At 45.3% G+C, this 25,692-nt stretch overlaps 1 protein-coding gene across 14 annotated transcripts in view; it reads left to right on the top strand.

Moving 5' to 3' along the window:
• NEDD4L (NEDD4 like E3 ubiquitin protein ligase) overlaps positions 1-25,692 on the top strand; it is a 1,724,212-nt gene that overhangs the window by 337,238 nt on the left and 1,361,282 nt on the right. For 2 of the 14 annotated variants that reach the window (XM_086960473.1, XM_086960476.1), the window contains exon 1: positions 24,673-24,768. The exons of 11 other annotated variants lie outside the window; for them this stretch is intronic. The gene's annotated coding sequence lies outside the window, so the exon portion shown is untranslated. Of the gene's footprint in view, positions 1-24,672; positions 24,769-25,692 lie in introns of those variants that run through there. One more of the 14 variants, XM_086960475.1, reaches the window with a different exon arrangement.

The following is a 25,692-nucleotide window of genomic DNA, read 5'->3' on the forward strand; positions in this document are numbered from 1 at the left end:
TATATTTCCAACAAGTGAAGAATCAACAAAGGCACGCTGCATTCTTATGGTTGAGCAACAATACAGAGTTTTCTAAGAAATATATGGTTCTTCAATGCATATTTCATGGTGGCTCACTCAGTTTCCGTGATAGAGCTATGAAGACACCCATTTTGTGTCCGAGTGACCTTATTCAGTCATAGCAGTAAACCAATTATCTAGCATAACTTGGTTGATGCGCTGGCTGCTTTGCTTTATTCTGTGATGCCTTTAAATGGAATGGTTACTGTAGGTGAATACATATCCCTTGCATCCTGAGGCACTGCTCTCAATCTTAACTTTAAAGCTCTAGCAATAGCTAATTATCCTTATCCAAGCAACAAAATAGAAGTTAGTACCCACGTGAATATAGGGCGTAACTATTGACTTTTAAGTTTGGCAACAGAAGTAGAAAAACAAGCTACTATTAAGACCGAGAGCTTCCTTTAACCCACGGAGCAGCAGAGTTTACAAGCGATCACGTTCACCCCTCCTTCTCCTGCACAGGAGCGTCCCACGAGAGGCATCAGATCTTAATTTAAACCTTATTTGAAAGATGGTTTATTTTGTTATTACTTTTTCTTAGAACTTAAATGGACTGTGAGGCAAGTTGTCAAATAAAGACAAAAAGTAAATACTTTGAAATGTACAGAAGGATCTCCTGTAGTCCAAAACAAATCTAAGACAGCCCTCGAATTCAAACAATGCACATGGAGCGTTCTCATACTAAAAAGAAACAGTGATTTATCTTCTGTAAAGTGAAATATGCAGCAGAATGGTGGTTGCAAGTTTCGTGTTGTCTAACTTGTGGTCTGCGGGCAAACAGCCACATTTTCGCTGATTCATCCACTGCTCCACGTCCAGGTGTTCTTCCAGACCGCACATAAAAAATACCAATAAAAGTTAAATATTGCTGAAGAAGTGCAAGACCCTATATTCCTCGAATACAGTGGTAAAGAGGTTGCAAACTTTGGGCCATTGTTATCCATTACTTTGTAGATCGGTAGATCATGTTATATTGATGACACAACCTTGTAGATTTATGAATGAATGAAAATAGTTGTGTGATCCTGTCTGGGTGCATTAACAATTATTATTATGCTAAATAATACAATCCGAATTACTCCATTGTTGACGTGCACATCAGGACTTTACAGACAATGCACATCGCTTTACATTACTATGGTACCCATAGAGAGATGCAGGACGATACGGTAATCCACCTCTAATTTCTGTACAAGGCATATCATATGGAAACATTTTATTTTAAGACAATACATTAGTTCACTTAAGGTGTTAAACATATGTGTAGCAGCCACATCTGATGGCATGGGCAACAACGAAACATGACAACAAGGGACCAAATAGAATAGGGTTCTTGTATGACAACATGACAATTGCAAACCAAGAAAGAAATATGTTACACACATTGAAACGGATTTAGAACCGACCTAAATCCAAAGACCAGTGTAAAACTTTAAAGCGAAAGTTTGTTCATCATTATTGCCCCAAGAACATCTCGAACACGAGATATTGTGCATAGAAAGGTATGGAGCAAAAGTACATTGGACAATGAAATACAGAAACAAGAAGTGGTGGTAGGTGCGAACATTTAAATCGGCCGGCACAAGACAACACACATACAATTGTCATTTAAATGCTAAACTCAGCACCGTTTTACGTGTTATCAATTTCACACAGGCAGACTAGGCATTTTGGCCAGAAATGCACGATTTATACGGTCAAAAACGGGATTTGAACTCAGAACCATTAGTTCCTATGTTGGGTTACTTTTTAGCCACTAGATCACATGTTCTCCTTTAAAATAATTATAACTGGGGTATTTTAAGTCTACATTTCACTGACCAATACTTCACACAAGTTTTCCTTCATACACTAAGTACTATGGCCAACCCTGTATAGCCCCTTTTTCCCCCTAGAAAAAGGTATTCTTTTCACACCCTCAGTGATCGGGAGCCTGGGCGCCTCTACTAGTGCATTTCCGCCTTCTTTACTCTCTTTGCGCCGGGATTATAATTTTGTGAGTTCTTGATGATGATTCCACTACCCACAATGGGATCGAAACACCGTTGACTTCAAAATACACAAACCATGAAGGACCGTATATATGGAGTTCCTTTGACAGGCCATGCTATTCTTGCTTTACAGACATTATTTTTTTCTAAGATTTGATTAGGTTTTCAATAGCAAGCAAGGCATGTAATACAATCAACATGCCTCATCGTAGCGCATATTCTTGCTTTACAGATATGTTGATCTAGTGTTATCACTTGAGTGTATCACTTCAAAAAGAGAACTCAGACCGCATTTGATGCACTCACGCAGTGCCGCTATATGTTTTTATAAAAATAATTGTGAATTTACTTTTTGATGTGTTAAATTGCCATTAGTTACTTCTACATTATACAAATTATTCATAGGGTCCGTTATTTGCCATAATAATACCATATAGGTTTATGGCTCTGAGCTTTTCTCCTGCAGTGATTGTGATTTATTGATGACCACCTTACAAGTTTTCTTAAGGGCGTGTTTTCTGTAAATGTGATTTTTTTTAATGAATGCTTCTCTATATGCGGTACAAAAGCGGGTGGTGATGGACGGAGCATCTGAATCAATCAAACACTCACACCCAGTCAAAAGATCTGGGTTTAATCCATCACCGTTTAGCCCTCTCTGCCACCTCAGTTCAGACATAGCTATATGCAAATCAGTCTGACCCTGTGCCTCATGGGAACAGTCCAGCCCGAACTGCCAAGCCATGTCTTCCTTGGACCGGAAACAAGCTTCCGAGGACCGGTTTCTGGCATTCCAGCCGTCTTCAGCCCGGCTTGCTTGAATCAAGTGAGCCATATGCATCTGCCACAATCCAATACTGCCTACAAGACATCCTCTTTTTGAACGATGTATACTTGAATGTGTGTGTCTGTGTGTGTGTGTGTGTGTGTGTGTGTGTGTGTGTGTGTACGTACATATATATTTTCAATGCAGAAACCAAAGGTTACATAGACGTATAGTTAGGCTCCGATTTCACTCATACAAAACCAGTGAAATTCAGCCGTTTTAGTTACCTGAGCTAAATTTAATTTACACCCCTACAATGCACTGCTTATGTTTAACATTTTTTTTTATTGAGCGTTTTAGTCCTCATAGTACAACATATTGCATGTGCAAGTTAGATGTTATGTCAGGTACATACAGACAGGCAAATAATAGACACATTATGTACCGGCCATCCCATTATACATCGCCCACATCGTCTGAGAGTTATCCCATCGTACAACTATATTTCTCTACTAGAAAGACTGTGTGGAATGCAGTGGGTGGCTGCCGCTGTGTGCCTGGCTGAGTGGGTTTCCGCGATGGTGCGCGTTGGTATGTAGTCCCCTACTCCATATTAGTGCCCCTCCTTGCTTAATGACCAGTTGTGTGCTCCCAATGGCCACAATTTCGTCCCTAAGTAAGGAGACTAATTTTGCTAAATCGCTGATCGTTTCAGGGCATTCTAAAGTGCTGGAAACGACATCGACGTCATCTATAACAATGCTTAGGGGATGGCCCGCCCTTTGCTCGTCCTGCTGCGGGAACCGGTAGGCGTTTTATGGGGCTGGTGGGCGTGTCGGGGGGGGCCTCAGCGCAGATGATACTTCGCACGGACTCCTGGACACTGGAGTCCCGTGCTTTGCGCTCTACTTGACCCCACAACAGCAGATAATGACACACCCTCGGCAAATGCCCTCTCCGGGATAGCGGGAGTTCTGGTGATGATGAATAATTGCCGCAGCAGCTGATCTGTAATTCGTGATTCCACTGTCTGTTGCTAGGTATGCTGGGACATGTAGTCCTACCCACACTGCGGCCGCTGCCAAATATCCAAAGGCTGCGGCCGCTGCCAAATATCCAAAGGCTGCGGCGGCGGGGGGGGACTGCGAAGGAGCAGCGAGCGTAGAAGGCTGCAGAGAATATATTACGGCGGGCAGCGAAAGGGAAAAGGTGAGGAGAAACGGAGTAGCAGCGGTCGTGATTTAATCCCTGTCTGACAGATGAAATACCTCTGAGCTTTGTCCGTTGGTCAAACGTATTAACACAAACGGCAAAAGGATCCCGTAGCCGTGCTTACACTTCCTGCCTACAGCGCCGAATCTCAGAGTCTCGAAAGGAACTCAACACACCTTATCAAATGGGTTATTAGATTTTCTGTATTTAATGGCTTCTTTGTAGTTAATTTGCCGCATTTTGTCCACCTCTTAGATCCTTTTGTCCATTGAGTCAACTTGGTTGACCTGAGATTCCTGAGAGCGGGAGGGGGGCGGGCAGGCTCACGTACCGTGGGAGGGGGGCGGGCAGGAAACAAGACGGACAATGAACAAACATCGGTGGTAAAAAAAAAAAACAAGCATTTACAAGGGGCCGGAGACACAGACCGCGGGAGGGGGGGTGGGAACGGGCACACCGAGAGGGGGGGGCGGGAACGGACAGCGGAAGAGGGGGCGGGAAAGGGCACACCAACAGCGGGAGAGGGGGGGCGGGAACGGACACACGGGGAGAGGGGGGCGGGAAAGGGTAATCAAAAGGCAGAGCACTCACCTGGACTTCTTGGAGCAACGAGAAGTCGACGGGCCCTGGCGCCATCTTCGGCGCAATGACAAAACTAGGCTTGAATTGTGCCCTCATTTTCTATTGTTGCCTGTTGCTACATGTGTGCTGTGTTTTTGGCCTTCTAAGGTTCCGGTTGCATTCTGGCACTTTCGGCCGGCTCGGGAGGCGGGGATCTGCTGTGGGAGGGGAGGGGGAGGCGGGGATCTGCTGTGGGAGGGGAGGGGGAGAGCGGAGGCCGTGTTACAACGGCATCGGGACCGGCTGCGGCTCGGGAGGCGGGGATCTGCTGTGGGAGGGGAGAGGGAGGCGGGGATCTGCTGTGGGAGGGGAGAGGGAGGCGGGAATCTGCTGTGGGAGGGGAGAGGGAGGCGGGGAGAGCGGGGATCAGCTGCGGCTCAGGAGGCGGGGATCTGCTGTGGGAGGGGAGGGAATGCTGCAAAGACAATGGGACACAAGGGTTGTTTTGCTTCTGTGGGAGGGGAAGGGGACACGGACGGCCGGCGGGAAACGTGCACAGGACAGCGAGGAGGGGGGAGGGGGGACGGCGGGAGGAGGGACACAGAGTAAGGCAGGACAGCAGCAAGCACGGCCCGGCCGGACCAGATTCGGGGGCGTTCCCGGCTTTTGGCTGACGTATCATGACGTAGCCAAAAGCCAAAGATTCTCGGGAACGCCCCCGAATCTGGTCCAGCCATGACGGACGCCTCTCTGTTCCAATGGCTAGCCTCCATTTATGGAGCTAGCCAATGGGACAGGGGGGCGTATTCCAGAGTCACTACTGAAATCAAGAGATTTCTCTGGAGGCGGAGCTTACAGCTCCGTCCCCCAGCGAAACCTAAAAAAAGGGGGATATGGTGCGTCTGGTGTTTACACTGCGGTTGGTACCAGTACATTCATGAGATGTCTACGGTGTCAGAATCGGGACGGGGGGGATATTTACTGTGAGGCTATGTTTCCCTGCAGTAGTCTGTGTGCCTATCAAGTGGGTTCCCGATACATGAGTGGCTTTTTGTATTGATCAGCTACTGTCCCGTGGTATGTGCTGATTCTATCTGGGACAGGGGTGGGGTTTGGGACTGGGCTGGCGTGTCCCTGGGTGAATCATCTTGTGTGGTCTCTTGCGTGAACTGGAACAGGAGTTGCGCCCACTCCATCGACATTAGGTGTTTACGAATCCCCCTCACCTCCTCATCTCTCAATACAGCTTCTTCTGCTGCCCCTCATTTTTTAACTCCTCCGATCCAGGCTGCCTCTGGGGGTCCTGTTGGTGCCCTCCAGTACATGGCTATCCCCCGCTTTCCCAGGAGTAGGGCTAGGGACGCAAAGCGACACTGCACCTTTTCAGTCTTCCGCCTGTGGAAGATTCCCAGAGCACAGATGGACCTTCGCCTCTAGAACCCGGTGTATACCGCCCCAGTATGATTGAATAACAGGACAGTCCCAGAACATGTGCTTGAAGTTTGCAGCGGGCATTTGGCACCTGGGGCACGCAACATGTGTGTCTGGGTAAAAACGATGAAGCTTATGCAGTGTTAGGTAGGCTCGGTGTAAAATGTTAAATTGTATGTAAGGCTCCCGGTTTTCCGTTTAAACGGATATTTAAATATAAATACAGACGGGAAACTATTTTTCCTTTGTCTGTATTTATAACTTAGAAACGGGAAAATACTGACAAACAGTGCGTCGCAGCCTCACTCCTGCAGAGGGTTACCGCGCCACGCTTCTCTTACTAATCTACATCACTCAGGCCCCTTTAAGAGAACTGCTAAGGTAGAAGCACAAAGCAGCAGGTGGTAGTAGATTTTGCATGTTAAAGGGGTGGTGGACGCTGTAAGGAATGCAAGTACTTAACCTTTTAAGCAGCACTGCATCCATTCTAGTAAAGCCTTATAGCCGAGCACGAGGTGTTAATGGGTGCATTAGGAGGCCGCCTCACTGATAGAATTTTAGGCATCATCTGGAGGGGCCTGCTGGGGTCTGCGCAACTAAGGTAGCCTGTGAGTACAATCAGTGGCGGCAAGGCAGAGAGGGCTGTTAGCTGGTAGTGTTGTGCTCAACAGCAGGTGGCAGGCTTTGAGAAATAAAAAAATAACATACTGCCAGTGTACAGACTGTATGGATACCCCGTTTAAAGAAAACGCACAATATATTTTTAATTTTTTTAAAATGTTTACACGTGGAATGCCAGCTGATTCTATGCCATTTGCCATCTCCGTCGAGAGTTGTGGATCGCAGTCTATTTCCTTTCTTGAGGTTTCCCTTGCAAAATTAATTTCCCATGCTTTCATGCATTCTTCATTCCTTTTCTAATCGTACTCATTAACGCTGCGCTTGCTCTCTGCATCACAAAGGTTGCAGGTAACTTTCAGGAGAGATTTTGTACCACAGTGCGTGTTTGATATCATCTGAATAACAATTATTTCAAACATTGCCAAAAGAGAGGCTGCATCAAACATCACCCCCTCTTAGAAGAAGCTGTTTAACAATACCTCCGTAATCTGCCTCAGATGTCAGTACAATAAATGCACACTTTTTGTTTAAAATAGAATGGTATGTCTTCCAGTGTTTTCAATTTTGTTTGGTAACCTTCTAAGTGTGTGCAGGCGTAACAATCTCTACATAGCCCCTTTCGCATAAATGTGAAAAAATACTAGCTCCAGCAACGTCATTTACTTGCGACAAAAATAAATGTGGATAAATACAGAAAAAATGACCAAAAAATAAATATGGATAAATACAGACGGAAATGGTGAAAAAATAAATACTATAAAACCGGGAGCCCTAGTTATGAATAGGTGTAAGCATGGTATGGAGATATCAGAGTTTCATGGGCATGATTCCAGCATGTGATGGATATATCCTTGTGGGTTAAAAGTAAAGCTTTATGTTATATATCTTTTATTAGATTATTGGTTTTCTAGGGATTATGGTGTAGTGATTCTGAAGCCAATGATATTAAATATCTGACTGACTAATAAGGCAAGTATACAGCAATATCCATAATAATCAATAAGGTGCATAAATATGCGATGATCGCTATAAAATGTTCTTTAAAATTATTTGGAATTTTACATTTTGATTGCTTTATCTAGAATTGTATGGAAATAATGCATGTTAATTTTTTTATATTATATATTTATATATATTTATTTTTTAAATAGGTTTTTATTAGTGTTTTCAATAGCATGTTCATATATACTTACAGGTATAAAGGTCACAACAATCACGGTGCGAGAAACATTGTATATATATTTGACTTTACCAAAGTAGTAATTAACCTAGTATTAGGGAATATTGTCATGAAATTGTACAGAACTAGATTACATCATCACAAAAGTAAGTTGATTGAAAACCTATGTTCATTATCCATATGTGCTCTAGGAAGTTGCTAATGTCTCCTCATCATTTAGACGTATCCTAGAAATAACAAAACAATTTGGCCCGAACACTGCAAAACCTTGTAACTTAGTATCGTCTAGGAGTTTTGTCGCCCTTTTTTTTAATGACCCAAAATAATCTGTGCGGGCAGAAATTTATGTGTCGTCAAATGCAGGATCACTATATCTCGGGGGAGGGGGGCGGTTTGGAACCATCTCCTGGTTGGACCTCCCATTCGTCCCCTCTTTCAGGGCTCTGCAGAACCAGTTCAGTCAATCTTCATACTCATCTTTGTCCGCGCTCCTTCCCGAGTGTACCTTGTCCCTGGTGTTCCATGCCCTTAACACTTCTTTTCACAGTCCCCCCATGGGCGGCAAAGATCCATTATTATTATATATTTATGAATATGTTTTCTATTGGAATTTTGCTTTACAAGACTTTACGGTTGGTAAGCAAATAAGTACAACTTGACAGTCTATAAAATAATACAGCTAACAACCTTACTGCACTGCTAAAAATGCCCTGCATTAGCATTAGATGCTTGGTCAAACAGCAAGCTGAGATTTTTACATTAATGCTAACCATCAGTAGTACAACTACCAATCTGACCTCGGATTACACTGCAGCACAGAGATCACTACATTACCCATCACAGAATACTATCTACTGACCAAAGATGAAGATATCACCTTGCCTTTGAATATTGCTGGACTTCTCAGCTCCCTTTGTTGCTTTCAGCTATCCCAACCGGTATTGCACCGTTACAACGCAACTTTTACAACACACTACCATTACATCGCAACTTTTACAACGCAAATACCATTACAATGCATGCCATTACATTGCATGTCATTACATAGCAGATACTATTACAACGCATGCCATTACATCGTAAGTATAGGTAAGTATATAATTTTTATTTAATTTTATTTTACATTATTTTATTAATTTAATTAATATTAAAAATAAAATAAAATATTAATATATTAATTTAAGTAATTTTGGGGTATTTTTAGGTTTTAGGGCTGGGTTTGGTTTTTGGGGTACAGGGGTATTTTTAGGTTTTAGGGCTGGGTTTGGTTTTTGGGGTACAGGGGTATTTTTAGGTTTAAGGGCTGGGTTTGGTTTTTGGGGTACAGGGGTATTTTTAGGTTTTAGGGCTGGGTTTGGTTTTTGGGGTACAGGGGTATTTTTAGGTTTTAGGGCTGGGTTTGGTTTTTGGGGTACAGGGGAATTTTTTGGTTTTAGGGCTGGGTTTGGTTTATGGGGTACAGGGGTATTTTTAGGTTTTAGGGCTGGGTTTGGTTTTTGGGGTACAGGGGTATTTTTAGGTTTTAAGGCTGGGTTTGGTTTTTGGGGTACAGGGGTATTTTTAGGTTTTAGGGCTGGGTTTGGTTTTTGAGGTACAGGGGTATTTTTAGGTTTTAGGGCTGGGTTTGGTTTTTGGGGTACAGGGATATTTTTAGGTTTTAGGGCTGGGTTTGGTTTTTGGGGTACAGGGATATTACGACTTTAAATAAATTAAATTAATTAAATTAATTTAATTAAATTTAATTAAATTAATTACAATATTTACAATTAATTATAAAATTAATTGAATTACATTACTTAAATTAAATTAATTACTTTTTTAATTTATTTAATTTATTATAATTAAATAATATTATTTACAACTTTTAAATTAATTAAATTTCTTCAATTATATTAAATTAAATTATAGTAAGTATTATTTTAATTTTATTTAAATTATATTTATTGTAATAAATTATATTATATTATTTACTATTTATAAATTTATTATATTTCATTAATTCTATTATATTAAATTAATTACAATTTTAATATTAATTAAATTACTATATTTAAATTAAATTAAATTAATTACTGTTTTAAAATGTTTTATATAATATTTATTAATTTAAATTAATTAAATTAACTTTATTACATTTTTAAAAAAAATATATACTTACCTATACTTACGATGTAATGGCATGCGTTGTAATAGTATCTGCTATGTAATGACATGCGTTGTAATGGCATGCATTGTAATGGTACCTGCGTTGTAAAAATTGCGTTGTAACGGTCTGCGTTGTAAAATAACGCGTTGTAACGTCATAGATCCATCCCAACCTCATCCACACCCTGGGAGTCTCTCCAGGCCTAAAACACTGCCTGCACCGCATTCATACCTAGATATCCAGAGTCTGCCTGAAGCTCAACCTCGGGACAGAATTCCTGTAAGGCGTCAAGAAAAAAAAGCAAGAAAGAGTGCAAACTTGGCTCAATGGCATGAACCTTAATGGCTTTGAATCTCAACAAAGCAAAAACAAGCTCAGTCCATCATCTTATGTTTGCTTTGTTTGCCCTAAGTTGGCAGGGTATGCCAGTTGTGGGTCCCTTGCTCACTTTCCCACTGGATTCAAGCTAGCCTGGCTGATGAGGGCTATTAGCTTGAAACCGGTCCCAGGATATTTGATTCTGATTCAGGGAAGACCGAGCTTGGCAGTTCGGGTTGAACTGTTCCCATGAGGCACAGGGTCAAGGCTGATTTGCATATGGGTGGGTCTGAACTGAGGTGGAGAAGTGAGCTAAAAAACTACGATGGATTCAACCCAGATCTGAGACTGGAGGCGAGTGTCAGAAATGTTTTAGGGCTCCGGCAATCATCTTCAGGTGTTTTCTTTGAATCTTAATATTCATCAAATGCCAAGTCATTCAGAGCTTAAACAACTCCGCAGAACCTGGACTACACCACCCAGGGCTAAAACACTGATGTCACACCAGTCAGGCGGACCGCCGCAGTGACACCCTTCATGTGGAGAAAGGGGGGGCCCACTCCCAGTGATGGTGCTGGACTCTGAGGCGCGCAAAGTAATCACCCACTCAAGGGAAGGATTACATAAAGGGAACAACAGGAGCTAGTGGTTTCAATCCCCCTCAACAACCAATAATATCTCCTGGGCCATAGTGACACCCCGTCACTACGCAGCCTGAGAGCATGGCCCATGGGGGTGATATAGCTGCTATATCCATAGGTGGCCCTCCTCGAGAGACCCAGAGGTGAGGCGCCGAAACCACCCCGGATGGGATTGTGAGAGATCCAGGTCGGAACAGCAAGAAGCAAAGGCACCTCGAGGAGAGAGACCCCCTGGCACATCGTAGTGACAGTGACGAGCACCTAGACAGAGCCAACAGGTCCGGCACACAGGGGGGGTGCTGCAGAGGTTCGCCGGCGGCGATCCACGGAAGACGCAACCAGAATGGGACGCCAATGGGCGACGACCATGGCTCAGGTCACGGGGGCCCCAAGGGTGCCGTTCCAGACGCCACAAACCTCACGACAAGGAGGGGACTTGACAAGTTCAGACTTGATGTCGGCTGAATCAGATAAAGTCCTGGCGGCATAGTAGGGGTTCGGCAGGTATTAGAGCAGTCACTACGGGGCGCAGAACTACGATTAGCAGATCTTACCAAAAAAGCTAGATGCTGGGGAGGCTACGCCTACACAGGTGGCGACTGCGAAAACTACACATGTGGAAACTCTAGATAACCTTCGCAAATACAATTTCAGGGAATATGCTGCCCGGACACAGAGAGGGGAATAGAGCAGGTACACTTTTTGCCTGGCTCGCAAGACAAAACATGGACATGCCACCTATCACAGCACTACAGGACAAGGCTGGTACTCTTCAACAATCACAAGCAGATATACTTCGCATTTTCAACGACTATTACACAGGCGTTTACAGTGCCCCGCCACGGTTATCGCATAAGATGTTGACTCCATTCCTCCAATCCACTCCCCTACTGGGCTTTCCACCGGTAGACAGAAAGGCACTAGACACAAAGATAACTTCCCCGGATGTTAGCAGTGCCATCAGAGCGTTAGCACACCGGAAGGCTTTCCCCTTGAATATTATTCCGGTTTCTCAAGACAGTTGTCGCCACAACTAGTGATCATGTACGACGACGCGTTGAAGAGGGGCGAACTCCCCAGCTCGCTCAGGGAATCTACCCTGGTAACATTCCTCAGACCAAACAGAGATCCCACACTCCCACCATCATACAGGCCCATCACGTTACTTAATGCGGATTGCAAAATTTTAGGGAAAATACTAGCAGACCGCTACATCCAGGTCCCCCCGCAGCAGATCCACCCAAACCAAAATGGCTTTCTTCCCAGGCATAATGTATTTCAGAACATACGTAGGCTCTTCCATATACAGGATAGGGCACGGGACCACTTCCCGCGTGGCGCATGCCTTATTTTAGACCTCGAAAAAAAGCCTTTGATACGCTCACGTGGCCCTATTTATTTGCAACCCTTCTTAAGATAGGTGTTGGCCCGACTCTAATGGCATATACGCAACTTCTCTATAAGAAACTCATCACTAGGGTGAAAGTGGGAAAGTACATTTCGACCCCACTTGCAGTGGAGAGGGGTACGAGACAGGGGTGCCCCTTATCCCCCCTGCTTTTGCATTGGCAGTGGAGTCCTTAGCCATTTGTTTAAGTCTGGAGGGTGAAGCTTGGGGTATCCCATTGCAGATACGATTCATTGCCTATCGTTATACGCCGATGGCCTGTTGATTTATGTGCAAGATATCACAAGTGATCTCGCATCAATATGGACAGTACTACATACCGTTGCAGAGGTCTCCGGCCTTAAAGTTATTAGGGGGAAATCAATGGTCTTTCCGCTCAGCCCCCACCTTGCCCCTTCGGAGATCATGATAGGACCACAGACACTCGAGTGAAGCGCTGGGGCAACCAGATACCTTGGAGTGAGACTATCACTCTCCTAAAGACCTCTACGAGGGGAACCACCGTAAGACGTTGGCTGGACTTTGAGCGGCAGTAGCCTTCTGAAATACCCTTTCCTTGGCTCCTATAGGTCGTGCAGCCTTAGCCAAGACGATATTGGTTCCCAGGCTACTCTACGCCTTTACCAATCTCCCGGCCTGTTTGAAAGAACTAGACGCATTACTCACGACATTGATATGGGGGGGTGGTAGGCCTACAGTGGCCTTACGAACCCTCTACTTGCCCACAACACAGGTGCGCCTGAGAGCCCCATCCTTCGAGGCCTATTTTCTGGCAGCTCAGATCCAGTGGCTGTCCCATTGGACGGCAGAACGCCACATAAAGGAAACATTTACTAATGACGACCGGATACCTCTCCTGGCCATCCAGAGACTGCTGATGCCAGGAACCAGACCAACGAGCACACACCCCTTACAAGTGCCAATAGCCCGCAAATGCATGCTACGCATACACCGACTTTCAAAGGGTACGCCTTTATACTCCCCATTGCTCCTATTAGTGGGATTCCCACAAAATGAGAACTACTACACATCCGGTGCCCTTCAGGTGTGGACGGAACACGAGGTGACAGAGATAGGGGCTTTGTTTGAGGACGGGCAACTGAAAACTTATGCTCAAATGTGCGATAGCTGTGATCTTCCCCCGGGGCAATTCCTGCTGCACAGACGGCTAGTAGGTAGCGCTCGGCAATATTGGGATCTTATGTGGGGGGACCCACCGACACACCCAGTGCTGCACACCATCCTCCGAATGGGCAGTAGCAGATACTTAGTCACCTGGCATTATAATGCACTAAGGGAACTGATAGTTTCCCCATTACAGGCCCTACGTCAGAAATGGGAAGACGCAGTTGAAGATCCTGCACAGAGTTTACATCTCAGGCACAAGGCTGGTCCTGATAGTCTGGCTTCACTGCGGCCTATGTCGGAGGGGGTGTGAAGAGGTGGGTACCTTCCTACACATAATATGGGAGTGCCAAGTGATACAAGTATATTGGACATGGGTACTCAGATGCATGCGCGAGGGGTAGAATTGCGCCCAGAGGCCAAGAGGTGCCTTCTTAATATCTGGAAACCTTCGGACGTACCATCGAAAGGCAAACTATGGGTAACGCTGGGGCTCGCGATTGCAAAGAGAAACCTAGAGAGATTGTGGGGGGCAGTCACACCGCCAACACTCAGTTCCTGGAAGAAGGATATGGACTGGTGCATGGTCCAGGAGAAGACAGTGTATGTGGCCAGGGGATGTCCCCGAAAGTGGGTTGCGGTGTGGTCAAACTGGAACGAATACCGTGGCAATATATGTGAACCCCCCCGCATTACCCCCATTGACGAGCTAACAGAACTGTAATTTCTGATGTAAATGATGTAATTCCAAGATAAAATGTAATAGTAAGATCTGTCTAACCTGTGTTCCTCCTACATAAAATATGTAACAAAACTTCCTTGTATGTGGTGGAAATGGGAAGACGAGATAGGTCGAGTGCTTAACGACAAGGAATGGGAAAAGGCCCTAGAATACCCAAAGAAAGTATCGCAGAGTGCACGATTCAAAAACATACAATTAGGGCTCCCGGTTTTATAGTATTTATTTTTTCACCATTTCCGTCTGTATTTATCCATATTTATTTTTTGGTCATTTTTTCTGTATTTATCCACATTTATTTTTGTCGCAAGTAAATGACGTTGCTGGAGCTAGTATTTTTTCACATTTATGCGAAAGGGGCTATGTAGAGATTGTTACGCCTGCACACACTTAGAAGGTTACCAAACAAAATTGAAAACACTGGAAGACATACCATTCTATTTTAAACAAAAAGTGTGCATTTATTGTACTGACATCTGAGGCAGATTACGGAGGTATTGTTAAACAGCTTCTTCTAAGAGGGGGTGATGTTTGATGCAGCTTCTCTTTTGGCAATGTTTGAAATAATTGTTATTCAGATGATATCAAACACGCACTGTGGTACAAAATCTCTCCTGAAAGTTACCTGCAACCTTTGTGATGCAGAGAGCAAGCGCAGCGTTAATGAGTACGATTAGAAAAGGAATGAAGAATGCATGAAAGCATGGGAAATTAATTTTGCAAGGGAAACCTCAAGAAAGGAAATAGACTGCGATCCACAACTCTCGACGGAGATGGCAAATTGCATAGAATCAGCTGGCATTCCACGTGTAAACATTTTTAAAAAATTAAAAATATATTGTGCGTTTTCTTTAAACGGGGTATCCATACAGTCTGTACACTGGCAGTATGTTATTTTTTTATTTCTCAAAGCCTGCCACCTGCTGTTGAGCACAACACTACCAGCTAACAGCCCTCTCTGCCTTGCCGCCACTGATTGTACTCACAGGCTACCTTAGTTGCGCAGACCCCAGCAGGCCCCTCCAGATGATGCCTAAAATTCTATCAGTGAGGCGGCCTCCTAATGCACCCATTAACACCTCGTGCTCGGCTATAAGGCTTTACTAGAATGGATGCAGTGCTGCTTAAAAGGTTAAGTACTTGCATTCCTTACAACGTCCCCCACCCCTTTAACATGCAAAATCTACTACCACCTGCTGCTTTGTGCTTCTACCTTAGCAGTTCTCTTAAAGGGGCCTGAGTGATGTAGATTAGTAAGAGAAGCGTGGCGCGGTAACCCTCTGCAGGAGTGAGGCTGCGACGCACTGTTTGTCAGTATTTTCCCGTTTCTAAGTTATAAATACAGAAAAAGGAAAAATAGTTTCCCGTCTGTATTTATATGTAAATATCCGTTTAAACGGAAAACCGGGAGCCTTATTCATAACTGAAGAGTTTTTGGTCTGATATTGTGATCGGAAAGAGCAGTTGTATAGAGAAAAATGTCCTCTGCCCCTCCCTCTATGCCCTATCCACCAAGGAAAATAAAAAAGGTCCAACAGAGCTTTTCCCCTTTAAATACTTCAAAACCTCCTTCAAGCTTTCTACCCTACATACATACTTAAACATCGTTTTTATTTTTTTTCCCCATTTAGTACTGGACTAATTTCCGACATTTAAATAAGAGCATACAACCTAGATGGAGACTTTATTAGAACATTGGAATGTTGAGCACTCCATTGAAAACAGTGGAGTGCTCTGGGCTTCTAATGGTTGGTAGAAGCCCGGAGCATCAGCAGTCCAATGTTTGTTCACAGCTGTTGCTGTGAACAAAGGCCTCACAGAGCGTAAGGGGATTCCAGCCCCCTCTGGCTCTGTGAGGCCATTGTTTACAAATTAGATTATTCTGCCCTCTGGGGCAAAGTGTTTTAATAGCCTTAGAGCCCTCCATAGCGGGCTCTACTGGCCATTAAAGGCCTACTCCCTTGTTAAAGACCCTCGCTTTAGGCTCAGGCCTTTGATGGCCAGTAGAGCCCACTACTGCGGGCTGTGAGACTATAGTATGACCTTGTTGTGTGGCTCTTTAAGAGACCCTCACCTCCACAACTGTTAATGTTTTTCTTACCTTTGTATCAAACTCTCATGTATACCGCTCCATTGTTTGCTCAACCTGGGTACACAAAATGTCCGCAGACTCAAATTTCAAATATGAGGCAACTCAAACGTACTATTGATCTTTTTTTTTTTGTGCGGCTTCAAAGCTTACTCCACGAATTCCAACTCTTAGATTGGTTATCCACAACAAAGAGTATTGAGTTGTCCTCGAATAAAAACCTTCAAAGGCCAAATTAAGGGGCAGGGAGGGCACTCCCTGACCCTAATCCTGCGTGGCGGAACACAAATGCCCCTCCACCCCTGACCGAGAGTTAAAAAAAAAATATATATATATATTTTTTTTTTTAGTTAGGTCTGTTATGTTCACAAACTCCGGGGGAGATGAATGCAAGTGGCCCTCGTCTGCAAACTCACCTTCAACCTTGCTCATTCTAAATACTTTGCAGGCTGTGAAACTCTGGAATCCACATTGGGTCCTCTATCATAGTTCATGGACTCTTTAAGAGAGTTTGCAAAAAATTAAACTCCCTATTCGGGCTGAATGGAATTACATTAAACTTGGTATTGTATTAATGCTAACACTGGGGCCGTTGCTTCGTTTGGTGTAGATCTGTTTTGAGAAATTAGTTTTACAAAACTGTGTCGGCGGACTTCAAAAGGTTACAATATGAAGCTGTCTTGACTGTTATTCATGGACATTGCTCACATCTGCATCCCCCGACTGTCCACGGACCCAAATTTAATAAATAAAGCAACACAAATATACATGCAAGCTTTTTTTTAAAGTCTGTGAACTCTGTGCACATTTAGGTGCTATTTGAAATATTAAAATGCTTTATTTTCGCTTTAAAATGTGTAGTTATGTGGGTTCGGGTAGGTTTGTATTTGTCATTTATTTAAAAAAAATCTGAGTCTGCGATCTTGTTGACCAGGCCTTGTTGCCAACTCCTCTGTGTGTGTGTGTTTGTGTGGGGGTGGCTCCTTGCTGGGACTTTGTCCACCTGCGACTAGTTGGGAACAGGGCCTAGCCACAAGTCAGGTCCTGCAGTCAACTGTTGGATATGATATAAGAACAATAAAAGAAAAAATGTAAACCAAAAACTCACTGATATGCAAGGTCAAAGTGAGGGTATGGATAGTTTTGAATATGACACCTTGACATGTTTCAAAAATTATAAAATACACGTAAAACACTGCTATGTTTAGTAGGTATAACTGAAAAACCACTGAAATTAGTATGTATTGTATTGTATTGTAATTTAATTTATAAAGCGCGGTTGCTGCCCGACGGGCGTCCAAGAGCTAGAATGTTATGGTGTACAAGCCATATTTCACACAACAGTCATGCAAACCACCAGATACAAAGCTTATAACTGCACACACAAAAAACACATAAAAGCACAATCTATATATAACATATACTCAACAGTGAGTATAGTGTTATTTATGTGTCTCATTAGTAGTTTTAATTCTATGTCAGGCCCGGAGGCTTCGGATTATGCTTTTCATCCTTCGCTATTTATTAAAGAAACAAAACACAGCAGCCAAGAAAAGCTTCAAACAATGCTTATATGCAGAAAAACAAAGAAGCATTGAAAAAAGAATTTTTGTATGTCCAAGAAACTACAACTCCCATGGGACCGCCATAATAATCCATAGTGTAGTTCTTCCATAGTGTCCATTCAGGGTAGATAGCCAGTCCCTCTTCCATCTTCCACCTCTTTCTTCGCTGCTCACGCAGCCAGTTAAGTGCCATTTTTAGTTCTCAATTTTGGGGATTATTATTGTGGTGTTTGCCGTCTTTGAGGGACAGGAGTGCATGGGCTCTGTTGTTTTTGATCGTGCTCTTTCTTTTCAGAGTCCCTTGGTCGCAGGAGCGTTCTCGCTCCTTACGCGACTTTTCCCGGTTGCGGTGCGGTGATTACACCCACCAGGGGGCGCTCCCTCATCTCGCTGCTCCTCAGCGCACTCTCCTCACTCGGAGGAGCCGTGCTGAGGAGACCGCCTGCACCGGAGCTTTGCCCTCGTCACCCCTGTTACGCCCGGTATACCGTTTCTGTATCTTTGACCTCAATTTGTATTAACTACGCCCCTTGGGGTCTGTATTGCGGCGGTGACCGGGAGAAACGCCAGTAGGCGAACGTTGCACTGCATTACTTTTCGGGTGGTTTTCGAGCACGCATTGGGGGTGACAGACCCGGTCCCTGTGTGGAGGGTCAGAGCGTTGGGGGTGGGTGCAGCCCTACTTGCCAGTTTGTTTGGCCCTAAACTGTATTGCAGCCTTACAGTCTGCCCATACTTGTAATTCCTGACACCCCATGTTGGGGGTAAGACTTTAGAGGCATTTTTTTGGTCTTATAAAAAAATCCTTCCTGGCAAGCCATGGAGCAAGGGGATTATTTTGAAGAGGAGTCGCACTCCTATTTACAAGATGAGTTTTTTCCAGGCTGTAGATAGTTCTATCTAACGCTGCGTGACAGATGTGAGGGGTCCCGTGAAGGACCGCCTTTCAGCGCGCATCGTAGAGGAGTGCGCAAAGCTTGTGCAGGCTCATATGGGAGTACCTACTGGTGGCCCGGGCCACTCAGGTGAGGGCCCTTCTGCCCGAAGAAGCCCTGCAGGGAGGGGACACCGGAAGGGAACAGGGGGTGGACAGGTGCGCCTTTGAGCACCTCAGAGACGCTTTTTTGGCTAAGGCGACTGCTGTCCCCTCTGCGCCACTTTCGGGTCCTGAGCCCTCGGTGGCTACGGGGACTGCTCCTCCGTCTCCGGGGGCAGATTTCCCCGACACGGATGACGATGAGGAGTCAGTCCGCTCTTGGCGCCCCTCGGGCTAGGCGGCGGAGTTACCCTGGGACAGTTCAGGCATGTTGGACCCAGATGAGATCATGCATCCGCGGTCCGCTGACTGGTCGCCGGGTGACGCGGTGGCAAAGTTTGTGGCGGGTCGCCTGCGTAAGCCCCTGGAAAAGGAGACTAGGGGGTGCCTGAGAGGGGAGTGTCCAAGGCCCACGCTAGAGGGTTAGGTGGCCTGACGCCTGAGTTAGACGCGAAAATGGCCACCTTCCTGGCGAAATTTATGAAGGACCCGCGCAAGGGCATCGACCGCTCCTGGCAGTCATGCCAAGATAAACTGTTGGACGCGGTTTGGCCCGGCCCCAAAGATCCTCGATATGGCGGAAGAGGCAAGGCCACAGGCACTGTTATTTCCCTGGAGGGGTTGTCGAATTGGGCACTGCGAGTAATAATTTTCTTAGGGAATGCCAACTGTGTCCTGTCGACTGAGCGTAGGAGGTCACTGCTCATTAATTTGGACCCGAAGTTAGGGGATTTAGCTTCTTCGGGAGCGGTGGCCCAGGGTGGCCTCTTTGGAGAGCCGTTCATTAAAGAACTGGGAGAGTTTGTGTCCACCTTCACATTGCTGGATAAGGCACAGTCAAGCATTAAGCGAGTTTTTGAACAACGTTTCTCCCAAGGGGCCGGTCGTGGCAGGGGCAGCTCGACAGGCTGTGGAGGACAGAATGCCAGTAATGGAGGGCAAGGCTCCGGCAGAGGCCAATACCAAACCTCAGCTAACTTCAACAACTTTTACCCCACGAGGGGGCAGCGCTTCGGCGGTCGGGGTTACCGCAAGAATCCTGGATCCAACAACTCCAACAGTGAGTGTCATTCATACAGACCAGGTTCTGATGGGAGATTGGCTACCGGTCTTTTACGAGGAGTAGGCGTCACTTACTGCAGACGCTTGGGTTTTGCAAACCGTGCGTGGTTTCCACATAGAGTTTTACTATCGGCCCGTCCTGACGTTTTTCCCGCGGCCGATAGTGTTTTCCGAGTCCGACGCATGTTTGATAGACAGAGAGATCTCGGAGTTGCTCGCAAGGGAGCCATCAGTCAATCAACGCGCCATCCCTCTAGGTTCCTCAGCAATGTCTTCCTGGTGGACAAGACAGATGGAGGCAAACGTCCGGTGATCAACCTCAAGGATTTCAACGGTTGGTTGATCTACCCGCATTTCAAAATGAAGGGGATTCACCTCCTGCGGGATGTACTCCTTCCTCGGGATTGGATGGTGAGGCTAGACCTCAAAGACGCTTATTTGGTGGTTCCCATCCATCTTCCTCACCGTCGTTTCCTTCAGTTTTGCTGGAAAGACAAAGTCTTCGAGTTCAACGCCCTTCCATTCGGACTTTCCCCGGCCCCTTGATGCTTCACGAAGATGTTGCACCCGGTGGTGGAATACCTGGGAGGGCAGGGTATTCGAATGATCGTCTATTTGGACGACATCCTTCTGATGGCTCAGTGTCCAGTGAGCTTGACCACTCCGCTCCAGCAGGCGGTTTCGCTTCTCCAAAGGCTGGGGTTCGTCATCAACGGTTTCAAGTTGGTCCTGGTTCCGTGTCAGAAGCTTACGTTTCTGGGGTTTGTCATAGATTCCATCGATTCCATCGAAGCTTCGCTCAGTCTTTCCTCGAGGAAGATAGCCAAGATCAGGCATACGTTGCGGCAGACGATTTCAAAGGACCAGACCTCTTTACGGCAGGTGGACAGGGTGGTAGGATTTCTGTCTTCCTCCATCCAGGCATTTTTTCCAGGGCCGTTGCATTACAGAGCGCTCCAGGGCCTTAAGGCCCAGCATCTGCGGAGAGGCATGTCCTACGACCAGATGGTTCCCCTCTCGGCGGAAGTGAAGGAGGAGATGTCGTGGTGGCTTTCGCACATGGAAGCATGGAATGGTCGGGCTATCTTCGGGTCGGTCCCGGACCTGGCAATAAAGTCCGACGCTAGCAGGTCAGGTTGGGGTGCCCGCTGCGGGGATTTTCCCACCGGCGGCGCCTGGTCGTCCGATGAACAGCAGTTGCATATAAACTGTTTGGAGCTGCTGGCGGGGTCGTTCGCGGTGCGCTGCTGGACCAAGGATTCAGCGACTTCCTGCGTCCTCTTAAAGATGGACAATGTCTCAGCGGTTTGATACGTCAACCATCTGGGAGGGCCACGTTCTCGAGCTCTGGCGAATTTAGCGATCTGTGATGGCGGAATACTTACCGGGTCATTCCAATCAGGTGGCGGACTGGCACTCCAGGCACCTGAGAGATGCCAGTCAGTGGATGTTGGACATTCTGGTTTTCCAATGGCTGAACGACCGATGGGGTCCGTTTTCAGTGGACTTGTTTGCGTCCCGACTGGATCATCAGCTTCCACGGTTTTTTAGTTGGAGGCCGGACCCTTTAGCGGAGGCCACAGATGCCTTTCTTCAGGATTGAAATCGAGAGAAGCCCTTTGCGTTTCCCCCTTTCTCGATGGTGGTGCGGACGGCGGCCCAGGTTCGCCGCCAGGAGGTGGAGATGGTGTTGATTACACTGCTCTGGAGGTCTCAAGTTTGGTTTCTGGTTTTTCTGGAACTTTTTGGGGATTTTCCAATCCTACTCCCCCAGTTTCCTCATCTCCTGCTCAATCCGGATCGGGAGCCGCATCCCCTCATTGTTTAGGGCTCGCTCCGCCTCATGGCATGGAGGCTTTCCGGCATCGCAGGCCTTTCGAGATCGGCTAAGGGCCTGCTGTCCAAAGTCTGGGCTGATAGTACGGCGAAGCGTTACAAATCCACTTGGATTAAGTGTATGAGTTTGTGTCTTCGAAGGGACCTTGATCCCTTGGTCGCAGGCATCGTTCCAATCTTGAATTTTCTAGCTGAATTGGCATCTAAAGGCCTAGCATATAGAACAATTAATGCTATGCGTTCCGCAATTTCAGCGGGTCACCATCCGGTGGAGGGTTCCCCGGTAGGAGAACACCCTTTTGTTTGCAGGCTCTTGCGAGGGATCCGTCTTTAGTTGCCTCCGGAACCCCGATGTTCAGTCCTGTGGGACATCAATGTGGTCTTGAACCTGTTTTTTGTCCTGGCAGTCTAATGCGTATTTATCCCTGAAAGAGCTTTCAGCCATGTTGGGTATGCTTCTGTGTTTGGTTTCTTGCCGACGAGTGTCGGATGTGCGTGCCTTGGATGTTTCGGCTCGAGTTTTCTCGCCGGAAGGGGTGACTTTTACGGTGGGACGCCGCACAAAGTCTGCGACACAAACTATCTCGTACCCGGCTTTTGCCGACGTCCCCAAGTTGTCGTTCAATGCTTGAAGGCTTACGAAGACAAGACTTTGGATATTCGCCCTCCGGGCGAGCAACAACTGCTGATTGCCTTGCGAAAACCACACAAGGCATTCTCCTCCCCCACTATTGCCAGGTGAGTGCGTTGGGTCATGCAGGAAGCAGGCATTGATGCTAAATGGTTTGGAGCTCACTCTGCCAAGGGAGCCATGGCTTCTAAGGCTTTCTCAGTGGGAGCTTGTTTTGAGGATCTAATGCGAGCAGCAGATTGGTCTTCAGGCTCCACGTTTAACCCCTTCCATGCTCATGACGAGCTCAGCTCGTCATGAGGCACACTGGAGCTGTGCTCATGACGAGCTGAGCTCGTCATGAATAAAGCCAAATAGCAATTTCCAGCACAGGAGGGGAATTGCCTTAGCAGCCATAGTGTTAAGAGGTTTTACTTTAAACCAGTGGTGGATCATGCTCAGTTAGTGGTGAGTAAGCTTTGAACTAGCATAATCCGAAGCCTCCGGTCCTGACATAGAATCGAAATTTGCCTAGGTTACGTAACGGTTAGTTTCAATTCTATTAAGGACACGGAGGCGAGGATTATCCCACCCAGGAGTTCGCTCGCTAATCAAGAACCCACCCGTATGGCTGTAAGTAATGGGTTTTTGTTCTTGCACATGTATCATGTCGGTTTTGACGCTGTTCCAGTGTTGATTGATGTCAGTGGGCTTGTGGTACAACGCTTATGCTGTCGTTTTTTCCGCCAGGAAATGACTGTTCCAAGCAGGACCATTGAGGAAAATGCGTAACCTGCACGAAGAAAGAGGAGGAAGATGGAAGATGGAAGAGGGACTGGCTATCTACCCTGAATGGACACTATGGAAGGACTACACTATGGATTATTATGGCGGTCCCATGGGAGTTGTAGTTTCTTGGACATACAAAAATTCTTTTTTCAATGCTGCTTGGTTTTTCTGCATATAAGCATTGTTTGAAGCTTTTCTTGGCTGCTGTGTTTTGTTTCTTTAATAAATAGCGAAGGAAGAAAAGCATAACCCTCGCCTCCGTGTCCTTAATAGAATTGAAACTTACCGTTACGTAAGCTAGGCAAATTTTGATTCTAACATATGTAATGATCTGTAACATTGTTTATACATTTACCATATTTTGCGTGCGATCCTTAGCATTCTATTTTGTGTGTTAGTTAAGGTTTGCATGTCTGTCGTACAAGTTATGAATTGCTGTACTAACCATAAATGTTTTCCTATTTTAATCTGTAACCATAATTGTACATGTTATATCAAATAGTGGCTGTTGCCATTGTGCACTTATATTTGTCAGTAAACTAGAACTGGTGAATTTCTTTGTTTTTTACATTTTAAATGTTATTTTTTAACTGATATTGTCACCTATCTATAACGTGGCTTTAACTTTTGATTTTTTCAGTGAATTCCTGTGGTAAAGTTTATTGTAAAGTAAGTTCTTATTACCGTATCCAACTCCCCGCAGATGGTCAAACCCTGGCACTCACACCCTTTGGTCATGCATGGCCTGAGCTGTGCCTGGTACACTCGTCACACTTTCTCCACTTTTTGCCGCTTATTTTAATTTAATGATAGCTCTCGTCATGAGTCCGCTAGAGGTGGTTCCAATGCCCCTCTCGCTTCCCTTGCTCGTCGCCGTTTGATATAACACTAATGTATTACAGGAAAGTCCTACTGCAAGAGCCGGTCTTGCTCCCACATTATAACACACAAAGAAAGAAAGAATGACCAATAAATAATTGCAGGTATTCTTGGTGTCTGTGACCCAACGTCCCCTGGGGGGGAGGGGGTTCGACAGAAAGAAAGAATATGACAAATAATTAATTGCAGGTATTCTTGGTGTATGTGGCCCAACGCCCCCTTCGGGGGTGGGAGGGGGGAGAGATTAGAGAGAGAGAGACAGAGAGAGAAACGAATGAAAGCATTTCATCAGCTGGCTCCTAAGGGGGGGGAAACTTGGGCCTCTTAGACTTTTTTTGTTATGTCTGATTTTGCCAACTAAGCAGTAGTTGGAAAACTTGTTTACTGCGCAGTCGTCATATTTCTCGTTACTGTAGTACAGTGGAAATTTCCCTGCCAACACCCTATCTGTTGTTTAAATCAGAGTCAGTGCCTGTATCAGTCGAGAGCACGTACTTGCTTCACCTAAACGCGCCTCCGTTTGATATAAAATTCCTGTCCCCTGACCTGGTTACCGAGGGGATGGAAATGTACTGCACGCGCCAGCCACAGCTTCCTCATACGGCGCTCGCGCAGGCCAGGGGAGTGTGTGTTTGTCATTGCTGCTGGAGCGCGCCAAGGTTCCTGTCACCGGTACTTCGAGGGGCAAGTGCGAGGCCAGGTGAGTCTGAGATCATTAGAAAGTTTCAGGTGTGCCCAAGGAGCTTTCTTCGCAGTGGATTGTGACATGGGATACACGGACTTGAGCTTTTCAGTCTTTCAAAACTGCTGTTCAAGAAAACTGGCATTTTGCTGGAGGAGGCGAACATTTTTCTTTGAAATTTACTTTACATAGTTAACTGAATCGGTAATTCGGAACTCCAAGATCAATTTTCTTAGAAATGTTACTCCAATGCTATTTTAATACGCAACTTCTGAAGCACCTGTGGACTACATTTTAGTGTTTTCTGACGTTTAAAGTATTTTTTTCATAGGGGTAACGAGTTTAGGATTTAGTATGGGGATTTATTCTACATTGGACATGGATTTGAATTATTTTATTGTTTAGTAGGCAATTGTTTCTTAATTGTGTTACGTTTTTTGTATGCACTCATTCGTTTATATAACTAATACTACTGCAGAAAGTCTGAATGCCTACACAACATATGTTAAGACCTGATGTTTTTTTCTTTACTAGTCTGTTACCTTTCATACAGTTGAAGTAATGGTATTAATCTTTTACAACCAAGTACAGAGTACACGAAAATGCAATATCGTAAATAGAAACAGCATTAGTCCGTTTATCCACGCAAGTATTCATGGTAGCATAGGAGAGGAGTTGCTCGTTTTTAGTGACACAACTTATAATTTTAGAGTTGATGTTTAATTTTTGTTTGTGAACTTGGCAAATTAAGTTCTTCCTGGTGTGACTTGCCAGTGACAAAGTTTGAAGCTCGGCAAAGTCTAATCTTTTTGAGGTCGATAAATTTAGTTGGATTCATTTGGATAATAACATTGACTATTAACTGCACTTTTAAGGAGCATTTATGCAACATTAAGTAATAGATACATTAGAAATTATCTTTGTCGTCAGAGGGCACTCCAA

This window comes from Lissotriton vulgaris, chromosome 3_1 (assembly GCF_964263255.1).
Source record: "Lissotriton vulgaris chromosome 3_1, aLisVul1.2, whole genome shotgun sequence".
NCBI lineage: Eukaryota > Metazoa > Chordata > Amphibia > Caudata > Salamandridae > Lissotriton > Lissotriton vulgaris.